The 23,799-nt window shown below is 47.4% G+C and overlaps 1 non-coding gene across 1 annotated transcript; it reads left to right on the top strand.

Annotated features, from left to right (window-relative positions):
• The first annotated feature begins 6,338 nt into the window (after positions 1-6,338).
• TRNAE-UUC (transfer RNA glutamic acid (anticodon UUC)) lies at positions 6,339-6,411 on the top strand. The gene has a single exon. It is a non-coding gene; the product is annotated as a tRNA-Glu (tRNA).
• The last annotated feature ends 17,388 nt before the right edge of the window (positions 6,412-23,799 follow it).

Raw genomic sequence — 23,799 nt, forward strand, 5'->3', positions numbered from 1 at the left:
AGGGAAAGAAAGAGGCAATTGAAACTACTGAATTTAAGGTGTGAACATTGTTACAGATGCGCTATTGACCCTGAGGAATTAGGAGAGCTTCCACAGGCGATATGGCGTTTGAGTTGAGTTTTGAAGGATGCAGAAGAAATTGCTGAGTGAAGGAAGCGGGGAGGGACGTTTGCTATGGAGGGTCTGCTTGGCGCCCGCTGCATCAGGGCCCTCGGAACGTGGAAGCCGTCTGCAGAGCCAGCAGCGTGGAGCACGGTCCTGAGCACACTGGCTGCTGCTGAAGTGACCGTGTGAGTGACTGTGACACCCATGACCTCGATGGGGAGAGGACGGCAGTTCAGCTGCTTCATGATTCTCAGAGAACAGAGGACACGTATCGTAAGAAACTCAGATATCATTGGATTAGAAACCACGCAGCAAGCTAGAAATTACAATCAAGGGTTACACTCAGATGTCCTTATGCCTGGATTGAAAAATAAAAGCAGACTCAAATCAGACTCTAGATGAAATTCTTGTTTCTATTGTCACAAGTGCCATTAAGTCCCCTTCCTCCTAAACATGCCATTGAGTTCATTGAACTTCATTATTTGATCATGCTTTGGGATTTTACCAAGCTTTAATGCCAGTTCCGTGACCCATATAATCAAAATCATCAACGCTCTATTAATATACAAGAGCAGGGCTTCCCTGGTGGCGCAGTGGTTGAGAGTCCGCTTGCCGATGCAGGGGACACAGGTTCGTGCCCCAGTCCGGGAAGATCCCACATGCCGTGGAGCAGCTGGGCCTGTGAGCCATGGCCACTGAGCCTGCACGTCCGGAGCCTGTGCTCCGCAACGGGAGAGGCCACAACAGTGAGAGGCCCGCGTACCACAAAAAAAAAAAAAAAAGTGCAAGAGTAGAAGCCTTCCCTGGGTGACAGGGAACGGATGAACCAAGGGTCTGAGACTCTCCACCGTGGAGGCCAGAATCATGGCTCATCTGATGGAAAGATGGGCCAGTCTGCTGAAATTCAGGGCTCAAAAATGGGATGCCTTCCTGAGAGAGGCAAATTGCCTAGGAATTTCCAAGAACTGTGAGGTTGGATGAAGGAAAATTACCTAATAGCAAGTCATAAAATCCTTTTCACATGATTTGAGGATGAGCTCAGTTCCTTACACATTTCTGAGAGACAGAGGGTCTAAATCCTGTAAAACACAAGGCATAGGAAAGGAACACCATTGCAGAAATCAGAGAAGAGGATGCAGCCGAAAGAAAGAAGCCAAGATCCAATCCATGCGAGCCGTGTGCAGAGTCAGAGCCAGACAGCAGCCGAGCAGTGGCATGCTGGATGCCGAGCGCCTGAGCAGCCGCCTCTGATTCAATTCTCCCGACTAGAGAGAGGACGGACCACAGGGTCTGCGATGGGGGATCCCAAGTGATGCAGAGATCAGTCACAGAGCAGGGGAGAGGGTCGGAGCATCACCACACACCTCAGCCCTGGTCCAGCACTTCCACTTCTGCAAGCAAGTCCCTCGCAGTAAGCCACGTGCACTGAGATTCACGCACAAGGAAATCCCTCGGTACACCGTTTATAATAGGGAAGTAGACAGATGGGTAGACAGATAGAGTAGATAGATAGACAGACAGATAGACAATCAGTCAGACAGGGGCAACCTAAATATCCAACATTAGGGGATGATTTAAATGCCATCTAAAAATTTTTAAGAAAATTAAAAGAACAAAAGTCAAAATATAATGGCAGGGCTTCCCTGGTGGCGCAGTGGTTGAGAGTCCGCCTGCCGATGCAGGGGGCGCGGGTTCGTGCCCCGGTCCAGGAAGACCCCACCTGCCGCGGAGCGGCTGGGCCCGTGAGCCATGGCCGCTGAGCCTGCGCGTCCAGAGCCTGTGCTCCGCAACGGGAGAGGCCACAGCAGTGAGAGGCCCGCGTACCACATAAAATATATATATATATATAATGGCAAGTGATGAAAATTATTACTAAACTATATTCAGTATGATTTTCTTGTGTTTGATAAATTAGGAATAAAAGCAGGGTCCAGTGATTTTTGATGGGACTAGAGCCCTGGACACAGGAATCCCAGACCCTCCACGCACAGGACACTTGCCTTGTCTGACTAAGATCATTCTTTGTCTGGTTTTTATGTTGTTAACTTGAAAATGGTTTCACTTTCGCTTTATTCTCAACCAAGTCAGGTCCAAAAGGCATCCGTATAGTATCTGCACTGCCGCTGCCCTTTCCCTGGAGGTGGAAGTTTTCAATTCACTTCACTTCCAGTTCATTGCTAACTTGATAGCAATTGGGGTGAAGAGCAAGGGGTCATCTGGGGGTTGCAAATTCTAGAAGTTCTACAGGTAGACAGCTATTACAAGGGAGAAGACGGTGAGATATATTATAAATATATATGAGTTCCTTTAGGACAAGTGCTGAGAGTTTGAGGTAGGTGACATACAATGCAGCTCCCTTTTTTTGTCTGGGACCTGGGGTGCAGAATCTGTGAGATTCTACAAGGATAACTTCTGAACCAAAGAGGGCTTTTGGGAACGTTGGGCATTTGGGTTACAAGCTCTGCACTGCTCTCTGGCTCACTGGACACAGAGGACCATCTCGGTGTGTTCGTTCCATGCACCTCCCCTGAGAGGAGAAACTGCTCCGTGGCAGGGACAGGACAGCTCAGGTCCCAAGCAGAGGATTCTCCTGAGGGGTTCACATCACAGCTGCTCTGAAAATTGTACCCCTCCCCAGAGGGCTTCTGCAACAGACTCGTACAGATGAACAACCACAAGACTCAAAATACCACTTTACCTTTAGTTTGTTGGGGGTTTTTTTGCGGTACGCGGGCCTCTCACTGCTGTGGCCTCTCCCGTTGCGGAGCACAGGCTCCGGACGCGCAGGCTCAGCGGCCATGGCTCACGGGCCCAGCCGCTCCGCAGCATGTGGGATCTTCCCGGACCCGGGCACGAACCCGTGTCTCCTGCATCGGCAAGCGGACTCTCAACCACTGCGCCACCAGGGAAGCCCTACCTCTAGTTTTGAGGGTAACCAAAAACGCTCATAGCAGAACTCGGTAGAATCTCAGTTCTGGCATCAGCCTAGGGTCCAAACCTTGACTAGTGTGATGGTGAATTTTACGTGTCAAGGTGACTAGGCCACGGGGGGACCCAGACGTTTGGTCAAACGTTCTCGGGGTGTCTGTGAGGATAGATCTGGACCAGTTTCACATCTGAGTTGGTGGATTGAGGAAAGCACTGGCCCAGTGCTGCCCGCCAGCCAGCACCGCGCCTGAGGAGCCTCTGACCCACGCATTAAGAGCTCCCCACCCAGATAGCACCCTCCAGAGGCAGCTGACAGGGAGGCTGGGTGCCAGGAGCCCCCAACTCGGCCTCCAGGAAGGCAACGCTTCTCTCCCACTCAGGGCGGTAGGCAAAGAAGGTGCGATGCAGGGCCGGGTGAGAGCTGCAGAGACAGAAGGAGAATTATGACAGTGAAGGGACAGGGCTGCCCCTCGGGCCGTTTCTGGCCTTGCGACTAAACCAGGGCTGTTTATAATCCTCCACCCTAGCTGTGGCTGTAGTTAACTACATGCTGTAAGTTCCAAGTTAAGAAAATTAAAAGAACAAAAGTCAAAATATAATGGCAAGTGATGAAAATTATTACTAAACTATATCCAGTATGATTTTCTTGTGTTTGATAAATTAGGAATAAAAGCAGGGTCATGTGTTTTCCTATAGTGATAACCATTGAAAAGGCAACTTGAAAAAAACAAACATATTTCTATCCCCTCATATGATATAAATATGTGAGCATCAGGCACTGAGGTCTCTTTGATGCATGCTCGTTTCTGACTAAAATCTCAAAAAAGTACGGAAACCATGTAACAAAAACTGCTGAAACACAGATTCATGAAATACCCCCATGTAGTGGGGTATCTGATGCCACCACATCGCTTTGGGGATGGGGTAACTCAGGACCAGAAAGTTGAAGCCACCTCCCCTGAGTCACAAGCTAAACAGTTACAAAGCCCAGACTCAAACCCGGGGCCCTGTTGTTCACTCCAGTGATGAGATGAGCATCTTTTTAAGACAAGATCTAATACAAAAATCATCTCTCTTTGGATTCCTGCTCTTATAGCAACTACAGGTGTTTCTATTTTGATTACTTTTGTCCCTAAGTAACCAATTACCTATTAATGTTCTTTTTTAATCAATTAAGCTACAGTTCTTCATGTCAAAGAATCTCATCAGAAGTGATGGTCTTGTCCTGCTGGAAGTTAATCTTGTTTTCTTTATTAAAATGTGTACTTCTTAATGCCTTCAAGGAAGGCTGAAAGGGAGCAGAAACAGAACCAATCTGATTCGAATAATTTTCTCCTGTGTCATCATCATCTCGGGGGTTGTTCTAACGTCTGTTCTACGAAAAGGCAGTATCTTCCCGTATTTCACAAATCGGAAAGTACCACTGCATCGCATATGCATAAGAAATTTCAAGCAACAGAATCTGAAACATCTAAAATCACTTTTCAACTTTATTTCTAGAAGTCCTACAGAATTCGCAGTGCAACAATCACGACCTGTGTTGTTATTCCCTGGAGCCTTCGAGGGTGCAGCGGGAGGTACCGCGTCTGCCACGCCTGTTCTTGTCGTGCAGGGAGCAGAAGCCTGAGAATCACCTCCCTGGGAAGTCTAAGTCGTAGGCTAAGGCTGCAGGGTATCCTCCGATCTCTTCTTTCTTCTAAGCAGAAGATCTCTTTGTTCAGATCGACTTTTACCTGGAACATTACAGAGATGAACCCAGGGTCGTCCTGGTTCACCGTGCGGAGGCTTGGACGTCAGACCACGCTTCCTACCACCACCCACCCAGGGCTGAGCCAAAGCGGTCTCTTCAAAACCCTAGGATCCCCTGCAGAGGATGTTGAACTTACTGATTAAATAACAAATCTGAACTTTACAGAGGAGGAAAGTCAGGCTCAGGAAGCCCAGCCAAATCACCTGGCACATCCCCGGGAGCTGGTTCCCAGCCAAGGAGAGAACCACCCTGCTCTTTGTGGTCCCCAAACACCCTGTGACCGGGGGGTGCCTTTTCAGCAGACAGGACCGCGGTCCTGCAGATGCATCATCACTGGTGCAGACCTATGCTGTGATGGCTGGCGGAGGGTGGGCGGGGATGCAGGACCCCCCCGCCCAGCACGAGCTCCTAGCAGGACACGGGCTACCTCTGCCTGGGGCATCCTCCCAGCCCCCTCAAGGAAAGCCAGGAGAAGGGCATTTCCCTCACCTGGACCCTACCCAAAGGCCCTGGTCGCTCAGAGGTGAGAGTGCCCACCCCTCAAAGGGAAAGTCGTCAGTGTAAGACCCCTCCCCATGGCTAGGGTCTCCTGAGGGAGCTTCCAGGCTCTTTTCAATAACAGAAACCTAAGTGTTTGGTCATAATCAAGTTGGCGGTAGGAATTACGTCCATTTCCTGGCTGTCTTAGAAAACCACCAGATGGCAACTTTGGCCTTATCGGAATGTTCTCTCGGGCCTTTCATCAGCCAGGCTTGAATATTCCAAAAGAAGGAATTCACGCCAGGAAGCAACTTTGTAATGCAGAATAATTTTTAATTCAAAATAGATTAAAACCTCCGTTGTCTCTTTTACACCCTCAGTATATAAAGAAAATTGCTTACTTTATCAGCCAAATGATTGAGAGTCGTCACCACTTAATGTGAAATCTAGAAAACACGTCATAGAAGACCAACTAAGAAAGGAAGAATTAAAGAAAATTAAGGAAACATAAAAATAACAAAACACTGGAATGTGTTCAGCTCAAATATAAACAGGTTCGTTTCATTACATAATTGCTGGAGTAACTCCTTTTTTAATAAACACAGGAAATATGCCTTACAGATCATGCAGCAAATTGTTATTACAATTGAGTCCTTCTTAAGCAGCCAAATAATTAATACAGTGCCTCTCCTTCTATTGTTCCCTGTATGGAAGATTTTTTTCAGAGTCCACGGTGTAAAAGTAATAACTTGCCCTTAAAACTCAAGGAATTAAATGCCCTATAAGACACATAGCTTTTGACAGGCGATGCTCAACCATCTGAGGGAACGTAAACTTCCCACTAAAATCTAATGTTAAAATCTATCCCCTCTGGAGGCTATTGTGGTCATCATCTTCTCCTATCAGAAATTAGTTCTTGAATTCTAAAAACTACACATTCACAATGCAGTCTAAGCAGCCCAAATGGCAGGTGGGGTTTCCCTACTAAGAATTACAGTAGAAATGGTACCATCATCTAAGAGGCAAGTGTCTTTTTGGAAATAGCCTGAAATAAAAAATTGAATTCTTGGCGAGTTCCCTGGTGGTCCAGTGGTTAGGACTTGGTGCTTTCACTGCCATGGCCCCAGGTTCAATCCCTGGTTGAGGAACTAAGAAGCTGTAAAGCCGTGCAGCACGGCCAAAAAAAAAAAAAAAAAAATTGAATACTTTTTCTAATTTAGAATTCTGCTCAAACTGGAATCAGAGCTCGTAAAAAGGAGGAATTAAGACTATTAGTAGACGTTTCCTTTCAATAGCTGAAGATTTTTAATACATAAAAGGAGATTGTTTAGCAATAAATATAAGATGGCAGGAACAATGATTAAACGTCCATTTAAGAGAGCAAACTATTTTCAAACACTTTTAAAGTTCTGATTCACATTAAAGTAATTAATATGTTAATTATAAACAAATCCCATCCGTGTATTAATTCAAACCATATACACATTTAACCTACTTCAATTTTCTGTGTAGAAAAATGTACAGAGCCTCCCCTTTGTACTCCTCTCCATGCTGACTAGTACCTATTCGTGATGCTAACAGACAGAGTGGTACCAACACTAAATCAGGGCTTGGGATGCAGCTGGCACTCTGTTCAACATCTCACTGCAGCTTTATGGGGTCCTTCATCAATACACAGACATTGAGAGCCTGACTCTGCTCTAAGTGCTAGTGATAAAATAGTGACCTGAACGGATGTGGTCCTGCCCTCATCTGACACTTAAACAGTAGTCAACCAGAAGGAAGATAAGTGCACAAAGACATAAAATTAGAGCGATAAGTGTCAGGGGGTGGATATGCCTGTATAAGCGAGGGGCAGTTAGCGTGTCCGTTTTATAAAGGCGGGATCTCGGATTAAAGTAACTTGTTCCAGGACACAGAGTTAATGGCCACAGACCCAGAACTGAATTCACTAAATATGCAGTTTGTCAAACTCTACAGCCCAGACTCTTAATCACTGCACTTTATATTACTTTACCATGACTTGTGCAGGGTAAATGTACATATATTGGGCTTGCTGTCTGTTGACTGGGATAAATTACTAATCAACTCATTCAAAACCTATATTGAGCACCTACCATGGATCAGACATTAGAAATCCAGAAATGGATAGAGGGCTTCCCTGGTGGCGCAGTGGTTGAGAGTCCGCCTGCCGATGCAGGGAACACAGGTTCGTGCCCTGGTCCGGGAAGATCCCACATGCCGTGGAGTGGCTGGACCCGTGAGCCATGGCCGCTGAGCCTGCGCGTCCGGTGCCTGTGCTCCGCAACGGGAGAGGCCACAGCAGTGAGAGGGCCCCGGAACGCAAAAAAAAAAAAAAAAAAAAAAAAAAAAAAAAAAAAAAAAAAAAAAAAAAAAAAAAAAAAAAAAAAAAAAAAAAAAAAAAAAAAAAAAAAAAAAAAAAAAAAAAAAAAAAAAAAAAAAAAAAAAAAAAAAAAAAAAAAAAAAAAAAAAAAAAATTAAACACAGAAATGGATAGATATGGGCTTTGTCTTCTTGGGGCTCATCTCCAAGAGACTTCAGAGGCAAAAAAAGGAAAAAAAAAATCCCAGATTATTATAAGGGCGTGGGAGAGAAGTGTAAGCGCAGACAGGAGTGAGGGTCCTGACCATGCCCTGAGCTGCTGTTTTACCAACACTGCCTCAATCCGTCACCATAATTATTTAAACATCTGATGAGCAAATGGGAACAGCTTTTTTAAGAATAAGTAAAAGAAACATCAGTCAATCATAAAAGAAGCCTATGGGCACATAGCATATTATTACACATGATATTAGGTGTTTGCCCCCAGAGTAAAGACTTGACGATGAGAGAGAGATGGGCTGGAAATACTTCTCGGTACCTGGCAGTCTCCTTGCTTTACTTCAGTCAGATGCCTTGGCCATCCCAGCGCTACAGTCACCAAGTTCCCTATCTTAAAAATACCCCCAAAGAGCAAGCAGTGGTTTTCAGGTCTGGCTAAATAAAGATTCTTCGTATAAAAATGTGAGTGGGACTTCCCTTCTGGTGCAGTGGTTGAGAATCTGCCTGCTAATGCAGGGGACACGGGTTCGTGCCCCGGTCCGGGAAGATCCCACATGCCGCGGAGCGGCTGGGCCCGTGAGCCATGGCCGCTGAGCCTGCGCGTCCGGTGCCTGTGCTCCGCAACGGGAGGGGCCACAACAGTGAGAGGCCCGCGTACCGCAAAAGAAAAAACAAAATGTGAGTAAATGTCTCATTTGTCCTTTCTGCCTCATTGCCTACTAATAATTATTTTTTCAAAAAAGAAAAGGAAACATAGTCGTTTACAAACGCACTTTCAATTCCCCATCCCAGCCTCGAGTTTTAATTAATCCCTCCTCCCAGGCCTCTGCCACTCATCTCGTGAGATATGCCTGCTCAGCTGCACATTCTTAGGGCGGGAACATTCTTCTTATTTTAATCTCTCTTCTCCCAGTTCCTTACTTGCACTGTTTGGATAAATAACTGCAGCTTGGAGAGGATGATAAACATGGATCAAAAACAACAAAGGAAGCAAATTACTTCCCGCCTACAAAGCAGCAGAATAGAACTAATAATCCCCAAAGACACCCCCCTGATTTACAGGTGCAGAAACTGCCTGCTCAGGACATGTCTCCTTCCTGAACGTGCAGGAACACAGAATATAAAGGAAATGAACTGGGTGTCTAGATTTCTAATAATGGCATTTAAAATGCAGCCCGTGCCTGGCACGCACGAGGGGTGAATGAGCAGAGGCGTGAGCTGGAGTGGCCCGGGCAGTGCCCAGGACCACACGGGGGCTGTGGCCATGGCTACCAGGGCAGAGGGCACCATGCTCTGGAAGCAGAATCACCAACCCACCCTGACCGGGGGGCCTGGACGGCCCCATCGTCGGCTCTTAGCAGAATCCAGGAAGATTCTTTCCTAAGTTTCCATCACCCGGCTGTGGATAACATTTGACTATGAAAATGACTTCTGCCCTTCTCCCCCAAATGCCCCTAAATCTTGAGCTAGGCGGCACCTTCCCTCTCGTCTTCAGAACGGCCGACACAAGCTTTGTGGCCCAGAGGCGACACCTGAATCTGACCGCAGGCCCAGCCCTTCTGCAGGGAATTTACCCGTGAACTTGGGCAGCCCAGGCCCGACCGCTGCCCACTCCCTGCTCACCCCACCTCCCCTCCCCTTACCCGCAGCCTCCCCCGCCTGCCCCTGGCCCCTGGGAGGCTCCATCTATTGAGACTTTATAATTCAGTTCTAGTCAACCCTGCCAGCTGCTCCTTAAATTTTTTTTATTTTAATTTTTATTTACTTATTTTTGGCTGCATTGGGCCTTCGTTGCTGCGTGCAGGCTTTCTCTAGTTGTGGCGAGCGGGGGCTACTCTTCGTTGCTGCGTGCGGGCTTCTCATTGTGGTGGCTTCTCTTGTCGTGGAGCATGGGCTCTAGGCACGCGGGCTTCAGTAGTTGTGGCACATGGGCTCAGTAGTTGTGGCTCGTGAGCTCTAGAGTGCAGGCTCAGTAGTTGTGGTGCACAGGTAAGTTGCTCTGCGGCCTGTGGGATTTTCCTGGACCAGGGCTCGAACCCGTGTCCCCTGCATTGGCAGGTGCCTCCAGGGAAGTCCCCCAGCTGCCACTTAGATGTGATCGCTTGAATGCCCACAAACACCCCAAAAGAAGGACGTAATTAATCCATCTACAGAGGAGCTGCAAGCTCCTCCCATGTGGAAGAAAAGCAGCTTCCCCCAGTGTGGAAAGCAAGCGCCTCACAGCAGGCATGCAGGCGTGGTAAGCTCTACAGTGGGGGCACCTTCGGGGAAGTCCTATACCTCCCACCTCATGGACAGGTGGACACAGGCCTGCTTGAGAGGCCCCTCTCACCACTCAACGCAACCTCGGTCCTGACTGGAAGCCAAAGCAGATGGCGGTGCTGGTGGTGGTCCCGGCCAGGGTGGGGGGCTTCCAGGGACTCAGAGCTGGTCGCCTCCCAGGTGCCTGGGTGCCTTCACCCAGATCCAGTGCGCTTCACTCCAAACATTCGTATCTTTCGTTCAACCTTGAAAAGTGTGTAAATCAGAATCCGTGAGGATAAGGGACGGTGTTGGAAAGCTGAAGGGGAAGAGAAAGATGGGGGAGCATCAGCAGAGGGAAGAGCTGAGCCACTGATGAAAGTGGGGCCCATGGACCCCAGACCCCAGTAACGAGTGACGCCCGCCGAGGAACAGCGTCCCTCAAACGACCTCGTGCAGATGCAGGAACCTTAGAAAACAAACTGGAAGGTAGGAAGGTCTAGGCATAAATATTCAAGCAGGTGTTATGGCCTATTGAACCTTTTGGGGGGATAATAACAGGAGGACGGCATAGAGGATGGAAGGGAAGGAGATGAGATGAGTCTCACAGGGAAGTGATGGAGATGAGTTTTGTAGGGGCAAAGCAGCGGCGCGTCCCTAGATGTTCAGGCCAGAGGCATCTGGGGACAAACCATGTGGGACTGACCTCGATGGTCTCCCCGGAGGCCTCTGATGCACGGAGGAATCCGGAAGAATCAGAGCAAAGCCCAGGATTAGAGCAAGCGCGGGGGTGTCCCCGGGGAGATGAAACGAGGGTTTCAGGGCTCACCAGTGCCTCACGCTCAGGGCAAACAGGAGCCGAGACGCCGGCAGGTCATAAGCGCGTTTTCACGAAGAGCAAAGCCAGGCCCCCCTCGTGACCGCGTTGTCCCCTGATCAGGGCAGAAAACCGGGTTTCAGCCTGAGCATTCACCGCGCAGCAGCCCAGGTCTCCCCCTCTGCTCACTCCCTGACTTGACCCGGGGAAACTTCACCTGCGTAACAAGCCTGCTCCTTCCAGGGAAATCCAGGGGCTTCACCACACTGACAGCTTGAAACTCCCACCTGCAAGCTCTACACACGATGACCGGCGGAAACTGTAAGGAAGAGCGATGCTTCCCTCTGGAAAGCAGCCGAGGCGAGCCCTTCGTGCAAATTATCACGCTGAACGCGCTGGTTTCTCTGCCCAAATAGCTAGACCTCCCTTTATCGCGTCAGATGCACAGGGGACCAGGTCCCTTCCAGAAGTTTCCAGGTTGGAGGGAGCTGCAGAAGGAACAGCTGCTTTCCTCCCAGTGTGAGAGCAAAGGTCGGTACGGGGGACTGAGGTCCACCTACGGAGCTGCCACAGAAACGCCCCAGACCTAAGCACCCCGGCCCACCCTCGGGGGTGAAGCGGACCGTCCATCCGGGCTCCCTCTCCTCTGGACAGCTCGGCCAGGTGCCGCGCCTGGCTCTGTCTGGCTGTGATCTCTCCACTGCAGCTCAAGCCCAGTGATCCGGACACTTGCCGATTCCCTTGTCTCTTCACGCTTTCACTTTTGTGCTTCTCTATTTCCTTTCTTGTGTCTGTTTCTCCATAGCGCTCAGCGTGGTATCCTCAAGAATCAGAAAACTGACCTGATGGCGAGGTTTGAGTTTCTGGGGCAAACACCTTAATATAAATCATTGTCTCCAGGACAGGTTTCCGTGATCACCACTTGAGCCAGAAGTTAGTTACTGTATCTCTCCCCTTTGGAGTTAAATTTTAATTTTATCAAGGTATAAATATGTGAAAATAAATGTTTAAAAATAAAGAAGTAAACTTAAAAATAAGTAAATATTTAAAAATAAATATTTTAAAGCCAAATGTAACTGTCTCATAATGATCACAATCACCAAAAAAGCCCTTACCCACTTAAAAAGGTCCTCAGAAGCAAATATTCTCACCTCTAATCTGTTACTGATGTAAAAACACCCCATTGTGTGTCCTCAACTTCTTTCTCATCTGCCTCAAAATGTCTCCGTATCTTTTTACGCTCGAGGCTGAATTGGCCTCCACCTGGACTGCTGATTCTTCTCTGCCTTCTATGTTTCACTTTAAAAAAATACTTTCTATTTTTAGATCGGTTTTAGGTTTACAATAAAATTGAGAAGAGGTACAGAGCTTCCGTATACCCCCTCCCTCCCCCACTGCTTCCCCCATTATCAGCATCCCCACCAGGTGGTCCATGTTTTACGACTGATGAACCTACACTGACACGTCACCATCACCCCGAGTCCATGGTTCACGTCAGGGGTCACTCCTGGTGTTGGACAAATGTATAATGACATGCATCCATCATTATAGTGTCACACAGGGTCGTTTCACTGCCCTAAACATCCCCTGTGCTGCACCTCTTTATTTCTTCCCACCACCAACCCCTGGCAACCGTTGCTCTTTTTACTGTCTCCATCGTTTTGCCTTTTCCAGAATGTCATGGAGTTGGAATCATACGGTCTGTAGCATCTTCAGATTGGCTTCTTTTACTCGGTCATATGCACTGAAGTTTCCTTCATGTCTTTTCATGATTTGATGGCTCATTTCTTTTTAGGTGAATAATATCCCATTGTTTCAACGGACTACAGTTTCTTTGTCCGTTCACCCTCTGAAGCACATGTTGGTTGTTTCCAAGTTTTGGCAATTATGAATAAAGCAGCTGTAAAAATCTGCGTGCAGGTTTTTGTGTGGACATAAGCCTTGGACAAAACTTCTTTGGATAGATACCAAAGGGAGAGATGACTGGAGCATACGGTGAAAGTATGTTTAGTCTGATAAGAAACGGCAAACTGTCTTCCAAGGTAGCTGCACCTTCTTGCATCCCCACCAGCAACGATGAGAGCCCCCGTTGTTACACCCTCACCAGCATTTGCTGTTGTCAGTGCTCTGGATTTTGGTCCTTCTCGTAGGTGTGTAGTGGTATCTGCATTTCTTTTTAAGGAATTTTTTTTTTTTTTCTTTTTTTGCGGTACGCGGGCCTCTCACTGTTGTGGCCTCTCCCGTTGCGGAGCACAGGCTCCGGACGCGCAGGCTCAGCGGCCATGGCTCACGGGCCCAGCCGCTCCGCGGCACGTGGGATCTTCCCGAAACGGGGCACGAACCCGCGTCTCCTGCATCGGCAGGCGGACTCCCAGCCACTGCGCCACCAGGGAAGCCCTTAAGGAATTTTTAAAGAAGGTTCTCCTCTCTCACTGTCCCTTCATTTTCATCCATTTGATTGACTCACTCAGAGGTCTATACACATGCCTAGGTCGCCTCTATGTGGAAAATGCATGTTAAGTTATTTTTTTTTAAACTGGTTTTAAAACTTCAAACTTCCTATTTTTCTCATGACATTTGAAGGAAAAAAATACTAGTGGATAAGAGCCCTTATCTGGGGGTCATATTACTGAATTTACTGCCTATGAGGTCTTGGGCAAGTAGTTTAACTTCTCAAAGCTTCAACTTCCTTTACAATAAAATGAGGATTAAAATAGAATGTACCTATCAGATTTCTGTGAAAATTAAATGAGATAATACATGCAATTCGCTTAGTAGACTTCCTAGCAGGTATAGTAAGTGCTCAGTAAGTGTTTACAGTAATAGTACAAAGGATCTTTGGCTTCTGCATTCAGAAGTTCAACAATAGCCTCCTAATTTCTTCCTTGGAATTTATTCTCTTCCTCTTTGTAGCTCGTGACCAGCTTGGCTCCCCTTCTTTCTCTCTCTCTTTCTCTCTCTCTCTCTCTCTCTCTCTCTCTCTCTCTCTGTCTCTCTCTGTCTCTCTCTCAGAACTTACCAATCATAGGATAAGGAAATCTTAAGTTCAACATGATGACCAAGTTACTGCTTCTGAGTGTGAGGTTTCAGGGCAGATATAAATCCCACTTCAACTTGAAACAAGATAAAGGGAAGCATTAACAGTGTTCATACAGACTCACAACAAAAAGCCAAGTGTGAAAATATAAAATTTTGAAAACAAAGTACATTTCAGGTTCAAATTTCAAAAGGAAAAAAGTATACGTTAAAATATTATGAAATCACAAGCATAGGAAACACTACTTAAAAGGGAGAGAGTAAAAACCCCACTGCCAGACAAAACAGGGAGTTAAGTTAGCAGACACAGTGGAGCCGCGATGGGGCCAGTTTTGGACGATGGATTTGCCAAGTAAGGAGGGAGATTTTCTGGCAGGAAGAATAATAAGAAGCAGATTTCTCTCTATCCCAACACCACTCTCAATGCCAGCCAGCCCTTTGGGTGCAAATCTTTCTAAGAGATTTTAAATCCAGCTTGTGTGTGTACGGTAAGACAGCAGTTCCTCCAGGACGGAGCTCCAGTTTGGGTCCATTCGTGCATCTTGCTTCTTCCCTGTTCCTCCTGTTTGTGATCTGTTTGCTCATTCGCCCAGGCTGAAAGGACGGAGGGAAGATGGAATCTGAGCCAGTCCATTTTGCTGCTTGTTAGTGGTGCTGGTCAAATGCTTGTGAGGTGGAAAGGTGGAAATAAATGTCAGGGGGGCGGGAAGGGCTTCTGAGCGCTATGGATTTCATTTTCTCAAGTCAGCTCTGCTTCCATTAGCATGGATAATTCAGAGTTGGCTGCATGGGTTCCCGTGTAATCGGATCATCTGTAGAGAGATGAGAATTTGATTCCCGCATGTCTCTATTTAGACGCTAAGAAACAGCCTCCTTGGAAGTTCGTGTTGCTTAATTCCGAGCAAACTACAAGTGGAAATGAGAGGCGCTAATGAAGATATTTGTTAGTTCATTATGGAGGAAATCTCAGTTAACAGAATTGAAAGCAGGCAATTTTCCTGGTCTCAGGGAAGACCCCAGGAGAAAGCAGGATGCATTTGCATGCTAACTAAAGAAACATTAAAAGCATAAATCAAGCATGAGATTCATTTACAACCTATTCAATGATGTTTAATAACTTAGGATCTTATTCTCCTCACTTCCCAGGAACCATGGGAAGATGTATGGTACCATATGCCCAAGAACTCGGTGAATGAAGATGGCCTGTATTTGTGAATCCACACTCTGCTTGTGCCTGAGAAATTACCCTGAATGACTGTAATGCATGACCACCATCATGTATTAGGGGTGTGGGGACCTGCGCTGTATTCTCTGTACCAAGGGCAAGCAGCTCAGTGACCTTGAACACGCTGTGTTATTTCCCAGGGGTCAGACCCCAGCAAAGGTGTCCGTGAGATTCTCAGCGTCCCCTGGATGTACTCCTAACACTCTCCACCCAGAAGGAGGCCATCCCCCTCCTTCTCGACAGCCACACAGCTCAGAACAAAGTGACTACGATGATCCTGCCTGCGGGAAACGTCTCCAAGTCCACCCCAGGGTCCCACGGATGTGGCAGGCCAGCCGGGCCACCTGGAACATAGACCATGTCATCGCCAGACAATCCAGAATAGGGGGGATCAGAAAGCGGTGCTTCCTCCCAGTAGATAAAGGAAGAAAAGAGGAACAGACAAAATAGCAGGCGTCAACCAAATCATGATTACAGTCTCTGAGACCTCCAGCAACCTAAATAGTCTGTGAATTTATGGATAAGAAGAAGAAATAAGAATACACATATACTTACATATATATGCATAAGTCAACTCTTTTAAAGATAGTGAGAGGGAGTTCCCTGGCGGTCCAGTGGTTAAGACCCCGCACTTCCACTGCAGGGGGTGCGGGTTCCATCCCTGGTTGGAGAGATAAGATCCCACATGCCTTGCGGCCAAAAAAGAAAGAGAAAGAGAGTGAGGAAAAACAAGAGCAGTGACATTATCATTTAGGGGGCAACATAGCACAGCTGGTTAGGCTGACATGATGGCTTCTTTCAGTCACCGGCTGCCACACAGAGGGCCATCCCCTCACAGCCCCTGATACACCCTGCCTGAGCCAACCTCTCTGTCCTAAGCTGATCCAGAAGCTGCAATTAGTCAAGGCTCTTCTCACCCTCATCTTCCGCAGGGCAGCTCTGGCGATCGTGCCCGGCATCACACAGGTCTGCCTACAGATCCCGCAGAAGCCACTGGTTTCTCCCCCTCTCCCCCCATCCACTATCCACAAGAGAAGGGACGGTCACGGGTTGGGGAGAAAATGGAGGGTAAAGCCTGGAGCTGGAGACTCAGGTCTCAGCCCTGCTTGTCATCCACGACCGGTGGTGATAAGCCCGTGTCACACGGGGCCGTCTGAGATTCTAAAGCGGGACTTTAAGAGCTGGAAATATACATACAAATCGCACATATAGCACTTGTGTAATTGCACTGACTCATCCAGAATGCGTCCCCACAGGACTTCGCTGTAATGACTACATCATGACGTGGTTCTCACTGTCAGGCTGTGAAGACCTGGAGGTCGGGGCCACCCTGTGTTTGCTTGAGTTTCCCCAGAGCTCCACGTGGCCCAATGGAGGGGATCAGAACCTATCGTGTAAATGAGCCCAGGGGACTTGCTGACGTGTGTGCCCTTCCTCAATGAGACAGTCTCATGCATCAGCCTTGACTTCCCAGAGTTTTCAAATAGGCTCCTGGGGCCATGACTCAGCCGGCGAGGGGGACACGCAGCCGAACCCCAGGATTCCCTGAGTTCCCGTCCCCCCGCCTCCCTGGGGGATGACACCAGCCATCACAGACACGAGGGCTCCAGAGCGTCTACACCACTGTGGAGAAGCTCACGGCTCGTCTTCTCTGGGGGCCATGCCCACGGGATGAAGGGAAACTCTGGAAACGTACCAGTGTAAAGCATCAGACTCTTGCGGTTAAGTGGTGCTGTTGATGGTTTTAATCTCAGGGATGTGTTTACACTTCGAGCACTCTGCATCTACCCCCGTGGGACACGGTAAGGCATAGACGTTTGGCCTTATCTCCAATTCCTGGCCTGGGACCCCTAAGACCCTTGGAACTGCCTGAGTGATGGGGGGAGGGGCGTCTGGTGTTCATAACAAGCCCCTCTCACCACCCTGAGTCTGTGCCGATGAGGGGAGTCCCCAGGGCCCCAGGAGAGGAGCTCAGGACGGGCGGGGGCCAGAGGGATGCGTGCGATTAGAGGGTTGGAACTTTCAGCCCCACCCCCGACCCTGGGGAAAAGAGGGGGCTGGGGACTGGGTTCACCCCTGACAGTCACAAAGGCGCTGGAGGGTCTCCTGGTTGGTGGCCACTGGAGGTGCAGGGGGGGCAGTGCACCCAGGGGGCAGGGAAGCTCCTGGCCCTCCCGCCCCCTCGCTCTGTGCATCTCTGTTCCTGGGTTGTGTCCTGTCTAATAAACTGGTAAACATAAGTGTTTCCCTGAGTTCTCTGAACCGTTCTAGCAAATGACCAAATCCCAGGATGGGGCCGTGTGAACCCCTATTTATAGCCCACCAGTCAGAGGTACCGGAGCCCTGGACTTGTGATGGGTGTGATGGGTGCGACCCTTCACCGGTGGGTCCGCACTAACCCCAGGCGATCAGTGTCAGAATTGAGTTAAACTGTGGGACACCCAGCTGGTGTCCACTGAGAATCAGAGAACTGCTTGGTGTTTCCTTCATCATCTTCTCTCCACTACGGTGTCAGGGCAGGACTTCCTGGGTCTCTGTGGGTGACACGGCTCACCCCTCCACACCTTGGCTCCCTCACCACAGCACGGGGCAGGACAAAGGGATGTCAGCCCTCGTCCAAGCCCATGGACACCCCTTCCTGTGATGGGGTCAGCTGCCCACATGCCCAGGGAACTGGTCAGTCACTCGGCTGCAAGGACAGGATGGGACCCACTAGATGCCCCAGGGCCCCTGCCCCTGCTCCCCGCTCAGGAGCTCCATTCAGGACCCACCATCTGCAGGGCTCAGAGCCCCCCCCCCACCCTGGACAGAGGCAAGGACACCAGGTGGACAGAGTACCTGCCTGAGAGAAGCTCAAGGAAGAGAAGCCCAGATACACTTGTGCACATTCACAGGGCGGACCACACCTGGAGGGGCTCTTGTGTGCACTGTGGACACGGGTGATGATGACATGTCCCTGAGGCTCCACCCACTGTCACATGCACATCGGTGGGGATGTTGACGTGGGGCAGGCTGTGGCAGGGACGGAGTAGCTGGGAAATCTCTGTACCTTCCTCTCAGTTTTGCTGGGAACCAAACTTAAAAAAAATGAAGGGCTTCCCTGGTGGCGCAGTGGTTGAGAGTCCGCCTGCCGATGCAGGGGACACGGGTTCGTGCCCCTGTCCGGGAAGATACCACATGCCGCGGAGCAGCTGGGCCCGTGAGCCATGGCCGCTGAATCCGCGCATCCAGAGCCTGTGCTCTACAACAGTCGCAGTGGTTGAGAGTCCGCCTGCCGATGCAGGGGACACGGGTTCGTGCCCCGGTCCGGGAAGATCCCACATGCCGTGGAGCGGCTGTGCCCGTGAGCCATGGCCGCTGGGCCTGCACGTCCGGAGCCTGTGCTCCGCAACGGGAGAGGCCACAACAGTGAGAGGCCCGTGTACCGCGGTGGGGCGGGGGGGGATCCCTTTTGGCCTGAGCACAGCCAAGAAGGCCAGATAAACAAGGCTGTGTCACAGAACAGAGGGAATCCTAATAATCTCAGTGCCATTGCCTGAAGTTCTGTGTCCACCTAAAATTCATGTGCTAAATCCTAACACCCAGGATTAAGGAGTTAATGGTGGGGGTGGCTTTGGGAGGTGATGAGATCATGAGGGTGGAGCTTCCACGAATGAGATGAGTGCCTTTATAAGAAGAGACCCCAGAGAGTCCCCTTGCCCACAAGACAGCCATCAATGAACGGAGAACTACGAGAAATAAATGTTTGTAAGCCGCCCCATCTGTGGTTTCTGGGAGAGCAGCCCGCGCTGATCGAGACGCCTAGCCCACTTAGTAGTTGATTCAGCAAATATCTGAGTATCTTGGCTTCTGGGAATCACTGAGGACTGGAAAGGATTAACCGAAATCCTGCTGTTTCACAGCAACAGCGACGGCCAGAGAGGAGAGAATTTACATAGTTGGTTCCTTTGGAAGGTCCAGAGAGGTAAATAGATAGATAACAAAACAGATAGGTAAATAGATAGATAACACAAAATAGATAACACCATCAAACCTCACTGAATCCAACCTCTGTTTTTATTTAAAAACAAACAAACAAACAAAGCAGCTTTGGGATGCACAGAAGTCCGCTCTGCCACACACCCCCTAGAGGTGAGATGGGAGACCCCCATCACCCCAATTCCCCATCCTGAGCTCCCCCCCGAAAGCAAGTGGATTTTCCAGGAGTTTGTGAGTCAATTTATAACCCATTTTGTTTTCAAAGCAGAGCACATAAAAGTGGAGATCAAGGGTGCTGCCTGGAATCTGATATGAGAACAGGAAAGCAGCCAGGAGAAGCATTGCCTAGGAAACGTCATCATTCTTCTGATGTTTATTCTCTCTGTAAGATTTTTTTTGAATCCTTTGCATAGGCTCTAATGAGAAACGCGTAGTTTGTAATTTCTGACTTCTTTAAGCTTCGTTTGAAAAGACTAACTGAAAAAGATCAAGTCCTTTTAAGTGACACGTCTGTGTCTGTATGATTTTGCTCTGTCTTAATTACAACATGCAAGGATGTCAGAACTAAAAAAAAATGCAGATTAATTCTTTCTGTTGCTTAAATTTTTTATCTATGAAACTCATTGAGAATGTTTTATTTCCATGACTGATCAATGTATTCATTAATCTCACATGAAATAAAGGCATTCTAATCGATTTGCTTAGAAAACTTTTAAAAGGCAGCCAGAGCTGCCTGAGTGATGTCCAAATCAGCAAAGGACCAAAATGGTGCTTCAGAGTCATAAACTGTCTATTCATAGGCCACACTGGGAATGTTTCATTTCCATAATTGATCAGCTTATTGATTAATCTCAAATTATATAAATGCCTTCTAATTGATTTGTAAAATCTTTAGAAAACCTGAGCTGCAAGAATGATTTCAAAATCAACAAAGTGCTTGATATGCATAGAAATATTACCTGGAGTCACAGAATCACTAAGAGTAGAAGGAAAGGGGATTTTCAGAGCCTTCTTTTTACTGCACTTAACCCAGGAGAATTTAGTAAGAACCCTCTCCAGAGTGGGTCCTGTCCCCTTGAATTAGCTCATCCCGTGCTGGTAATAACGCTGGAGAGATGCAGTGAGCAGAAGGAGAGTGCAGGGCACCTGGAACTGCACCAACCCTTGGCTGAGGGCACTCCCAGCACAGCGGTGAGAATAAAACCCATCTCACGAGACTGTGGGAAGGAAGGGTCACAGGAAACCAAGCATGCGAAAGCTTCCTGTACAAGAGATGAAACCCTTGGAAACAGCACAAACAAAATGAGAAGAAAACAAATAATTGCACAAATGCCTGTGTATGTATAGAGTATATACATGCATATGTGTGATTCACACGTATGAAAATATTACGCTGGTCATACCATGAATATGCAAATAGTGAGTACAGATCTGTAAGAAAATATTATTATAAAGTAGTCAGCGAAATGTATGGCCAAGGACAATCAAATATTTTTGATGATAAAACACCACGAACAATCCAAATGCCCAAGAGCAGAGAAATGGTTAAGAAGTAGGCATATTTGATCCACAGAAGAAATATTATTATGCCACTCAATGCGGCACTGCTGAGGATTACTAATAACATTAAAAAATTCTCATAAAATGAAATGGAAAGAGAATATAAAGCTAGGGAAACCATCTCTATGATTCTGGTCTACACACGACACACAGAAACGACTTTAGTTATTTCAACTTTTCATGTCCATTTATAGAAGGGAATAAACTAAGCACCTATATACATATATTTTTAAAAGGTGATTTAGTAGGAACAAGGATAACAGTGAAGATGTAGAAATCTAGGAAATTGTTTTTATGTTCATCAAAATAGGATAATATTGGTCTAACACGGGACAAAGGGAATGCCATATTACAAATCCTAACTTCAGTCATTCTGGACCTGCAAAATTCTGTTTTGTTTATCATCAAAACATTTGAGGTTTTTCTTTCTCTGGGATTTAGTAAAATGTTTGTAAATTTGCTCTGCAACGTACCTGTGGGTGGGGGAGAAGACAGACCAGGAAGTTTGGTGTGGCTGCCACATGCCAAGTGAGATGCGTCTGGACAAACAACAGCCCAGAGGCTGCAGGGCCGACAGCCACCCAAAGGGCGTGGTCGGCAGAACTGGGCCCATTCTTATCTTACAGTTTAAAGAAATTCCAAACGCACAGAGGTTTTACCTGAAATTCTCAACATGGTTGGGAGAAGGGGCTAGATTTCACATGCACAGCATGTCAAATAGAACTTCAAGATTGGAGACTTTTGTCAACGCCATCTTATCTCATTCTCCAAGTGACATAATACTAGGTAAAAGGGTCAACTACCCCTACTTTATACAGTGCTAGTAAGACAAAATTACTAAAGTTGGAAAAAGTGACCCCAATTGCCATATTATAATTATTTTAAACATTCTCACTAGGAGATCTCTTTCACCTTGGAGAATCCTTTCCAGCTGTGCTCATTTCCAGCTGAATTTTAAAGAGATTCCAATGCTCTTATCTGATACTTTTGTTTCAAATGTTTAAATGCTTTTCTGCTTCTCTAGAATCTGGAGCCTAAATCATAATGAACTAGGAATCAGAGATCCTCACAGATTCAGGACATAAGGCAAGATAAAATCTGCATCTCTTAAAAAATTAAGCAATAGTACAAAAAATTAAAATTAAGCAATAGTATAAAAAAGTATAAAAAAAAAAATTAAGCAATAGCCCTTACCAGTGACTAGTAACCCGGAAAAGTCATGACTTGGCCTCATCTGGAAACACCCAGCTTCAGAGGGGCCCTTTTGGTGGTGGGTCCTCTTAGCTGTCCTTCCTCCGCCATCTCTGACGGAATGACCCTGTCAAATTTCTCTTAGGAAAGCTGCTCCAAATACCATTTAGTTGAATCATAACTGGATTTACAGCCTTTTCAGTCTACCGTGGTTTAGGAGTAGGTATTTTCACCAAGCAACTTCTTTTCCTTTAATACTGAGCTTACCTACTGGGTAAGCAAAAGAGATACTATTGATGAAATGCTCCTGCAGTGCCTCAGCTTGCATTTGTCAGCTCAGTCGATAGTTGATGCCCCAGGGCCAAATAAAAAGAGCGAACTTTTCAAGTTTTTAGAGACTATCAGACTCTGAACTGTCCGCTCCTCCCGATATAAATCTATTTTCATTTCAGTTTCTTCTGAGACACTTAGCTTCCAAACTGCCTTACTGAAAGTAAAAAGGAGGATAGAAGAGGGCGTACTGATGAAACACAACGCAAATAATTCAAAAGCGCGAATGATTATACAGTCCCTGGCCAGTGGGATGGGAAGACGCTCAGTATACTTTCGCCTTGGCAAATGAGTCCTTGTCTCTATGTTGTCATTGCCACATTTCTATTTTCTATAGTAAGTTTTGCATTAAGTCGTTGTGATGTTTCCATGCATCCTTGAAAACAGAGATTTATCTTACTGGTTAATTACAGATCAATACAGGTTAGAAATCACGGGCTTGCTGCTGGGCTACAACAGTCTCTGTTCCTGCGTCACGGTCTTTTGTGATCTCTCCTCAGTCAACACGGGATAAATATGCTTCCTGTCTGTAGAGTCAGACGGGAAGCCCGAGTAAATCCCAGTGACGCTGTCTCAGCGACAGAAAATCTCAAAAGGACGGTTATTCATGGTAGTTCTGTGCTACGAAGGCCCCACGAACACTGAACTAGCAAATACCTAATCACTGCTCGTAGGGGAAACACGGGTCACAACATTTTCATCAGTCAGTCCATACAGAGCCTGGTTTTATGTGGGCTTCTGTTCAAAGACATCCTACTTAATACATAGTGTTGATTCATTAACGTGAAATCTCCACTAACAGCACCACAAGCCACGACCAGAGGAAGCTTCTCTGACGCGTGTTTCCCCGTGAGGCCCGTCGCAGCCTTCTTGTCCTAGGGGGCGCTGGCCAGCCCTGCAGCACAGGCCTCGGGGGCCACTGTAACCAGTGACATCTCCCCAAAAAGCACAAAAATGCACGGAAACTTGGCACTAAATAGACCACAAAAAGAATGGTTTGCAGAATGAACACCACGAGTACTGAGTTTGGTGTCACAAATAAATGTCGGCAATTAGGCTGGTGTGGAAAAGCGGAATCTGTGAATAATGGGGGTCAACCGTAGGTAACAGGGAAGTCAAGACACTCTCATGAAGACGCCTGCAAATGTGAGGATAAACTACAGGTGTGAAAAGTATTAATGATGCTTTTCAATAATCCTTCTGGATCAAATCTACATATGATGCGTAAACCAAGACTTCGGTTGTTTCATTAGCAAAAGCAAAATGTGCCCCATTTTCTTTAATTAGTCATATGCATTGGGCCTCCTAAGTGGATCTGAGGCCTCAGAAGAACTCAAAGTAACAATTACATCTAAAACAGGACAGGGACTGTCAGAGAGAAGCAGAAGACATGGCTGTAGATCAGCAACTGATATCAACCAGGTGATGGAACAAGATCCAGTCTTGAATTCCCCACAATGTAAGTGGAAATTTCCATCACTCTGACTTTGCTTCTGTCCTCCTCTCAGCCAGCAAGCCTCTTTCTCCAATCCATCCTCCCAGCTGTTCCAAGGCTGAGTTTCTGCGTCACTTCCTCTGGAAGCGCGCCCCCCCCCC

Source organism: Lipotes vexillifer, unplaced genomic scaffold (genome assembly GCF_000442215.2).
Source record: "Lipotes vexillifer unplaced genomic scaffold, Lipotes_vexillifer_v1.1 scaffold1980, whole genome shotgun sequence".
NCBI classification, from domain to species: Eukaryota; Metazoa; Chordata; class Mammalia; order Artiodactyla; family Lipotidae; genus Lipotes; species Lipotes vexillifer.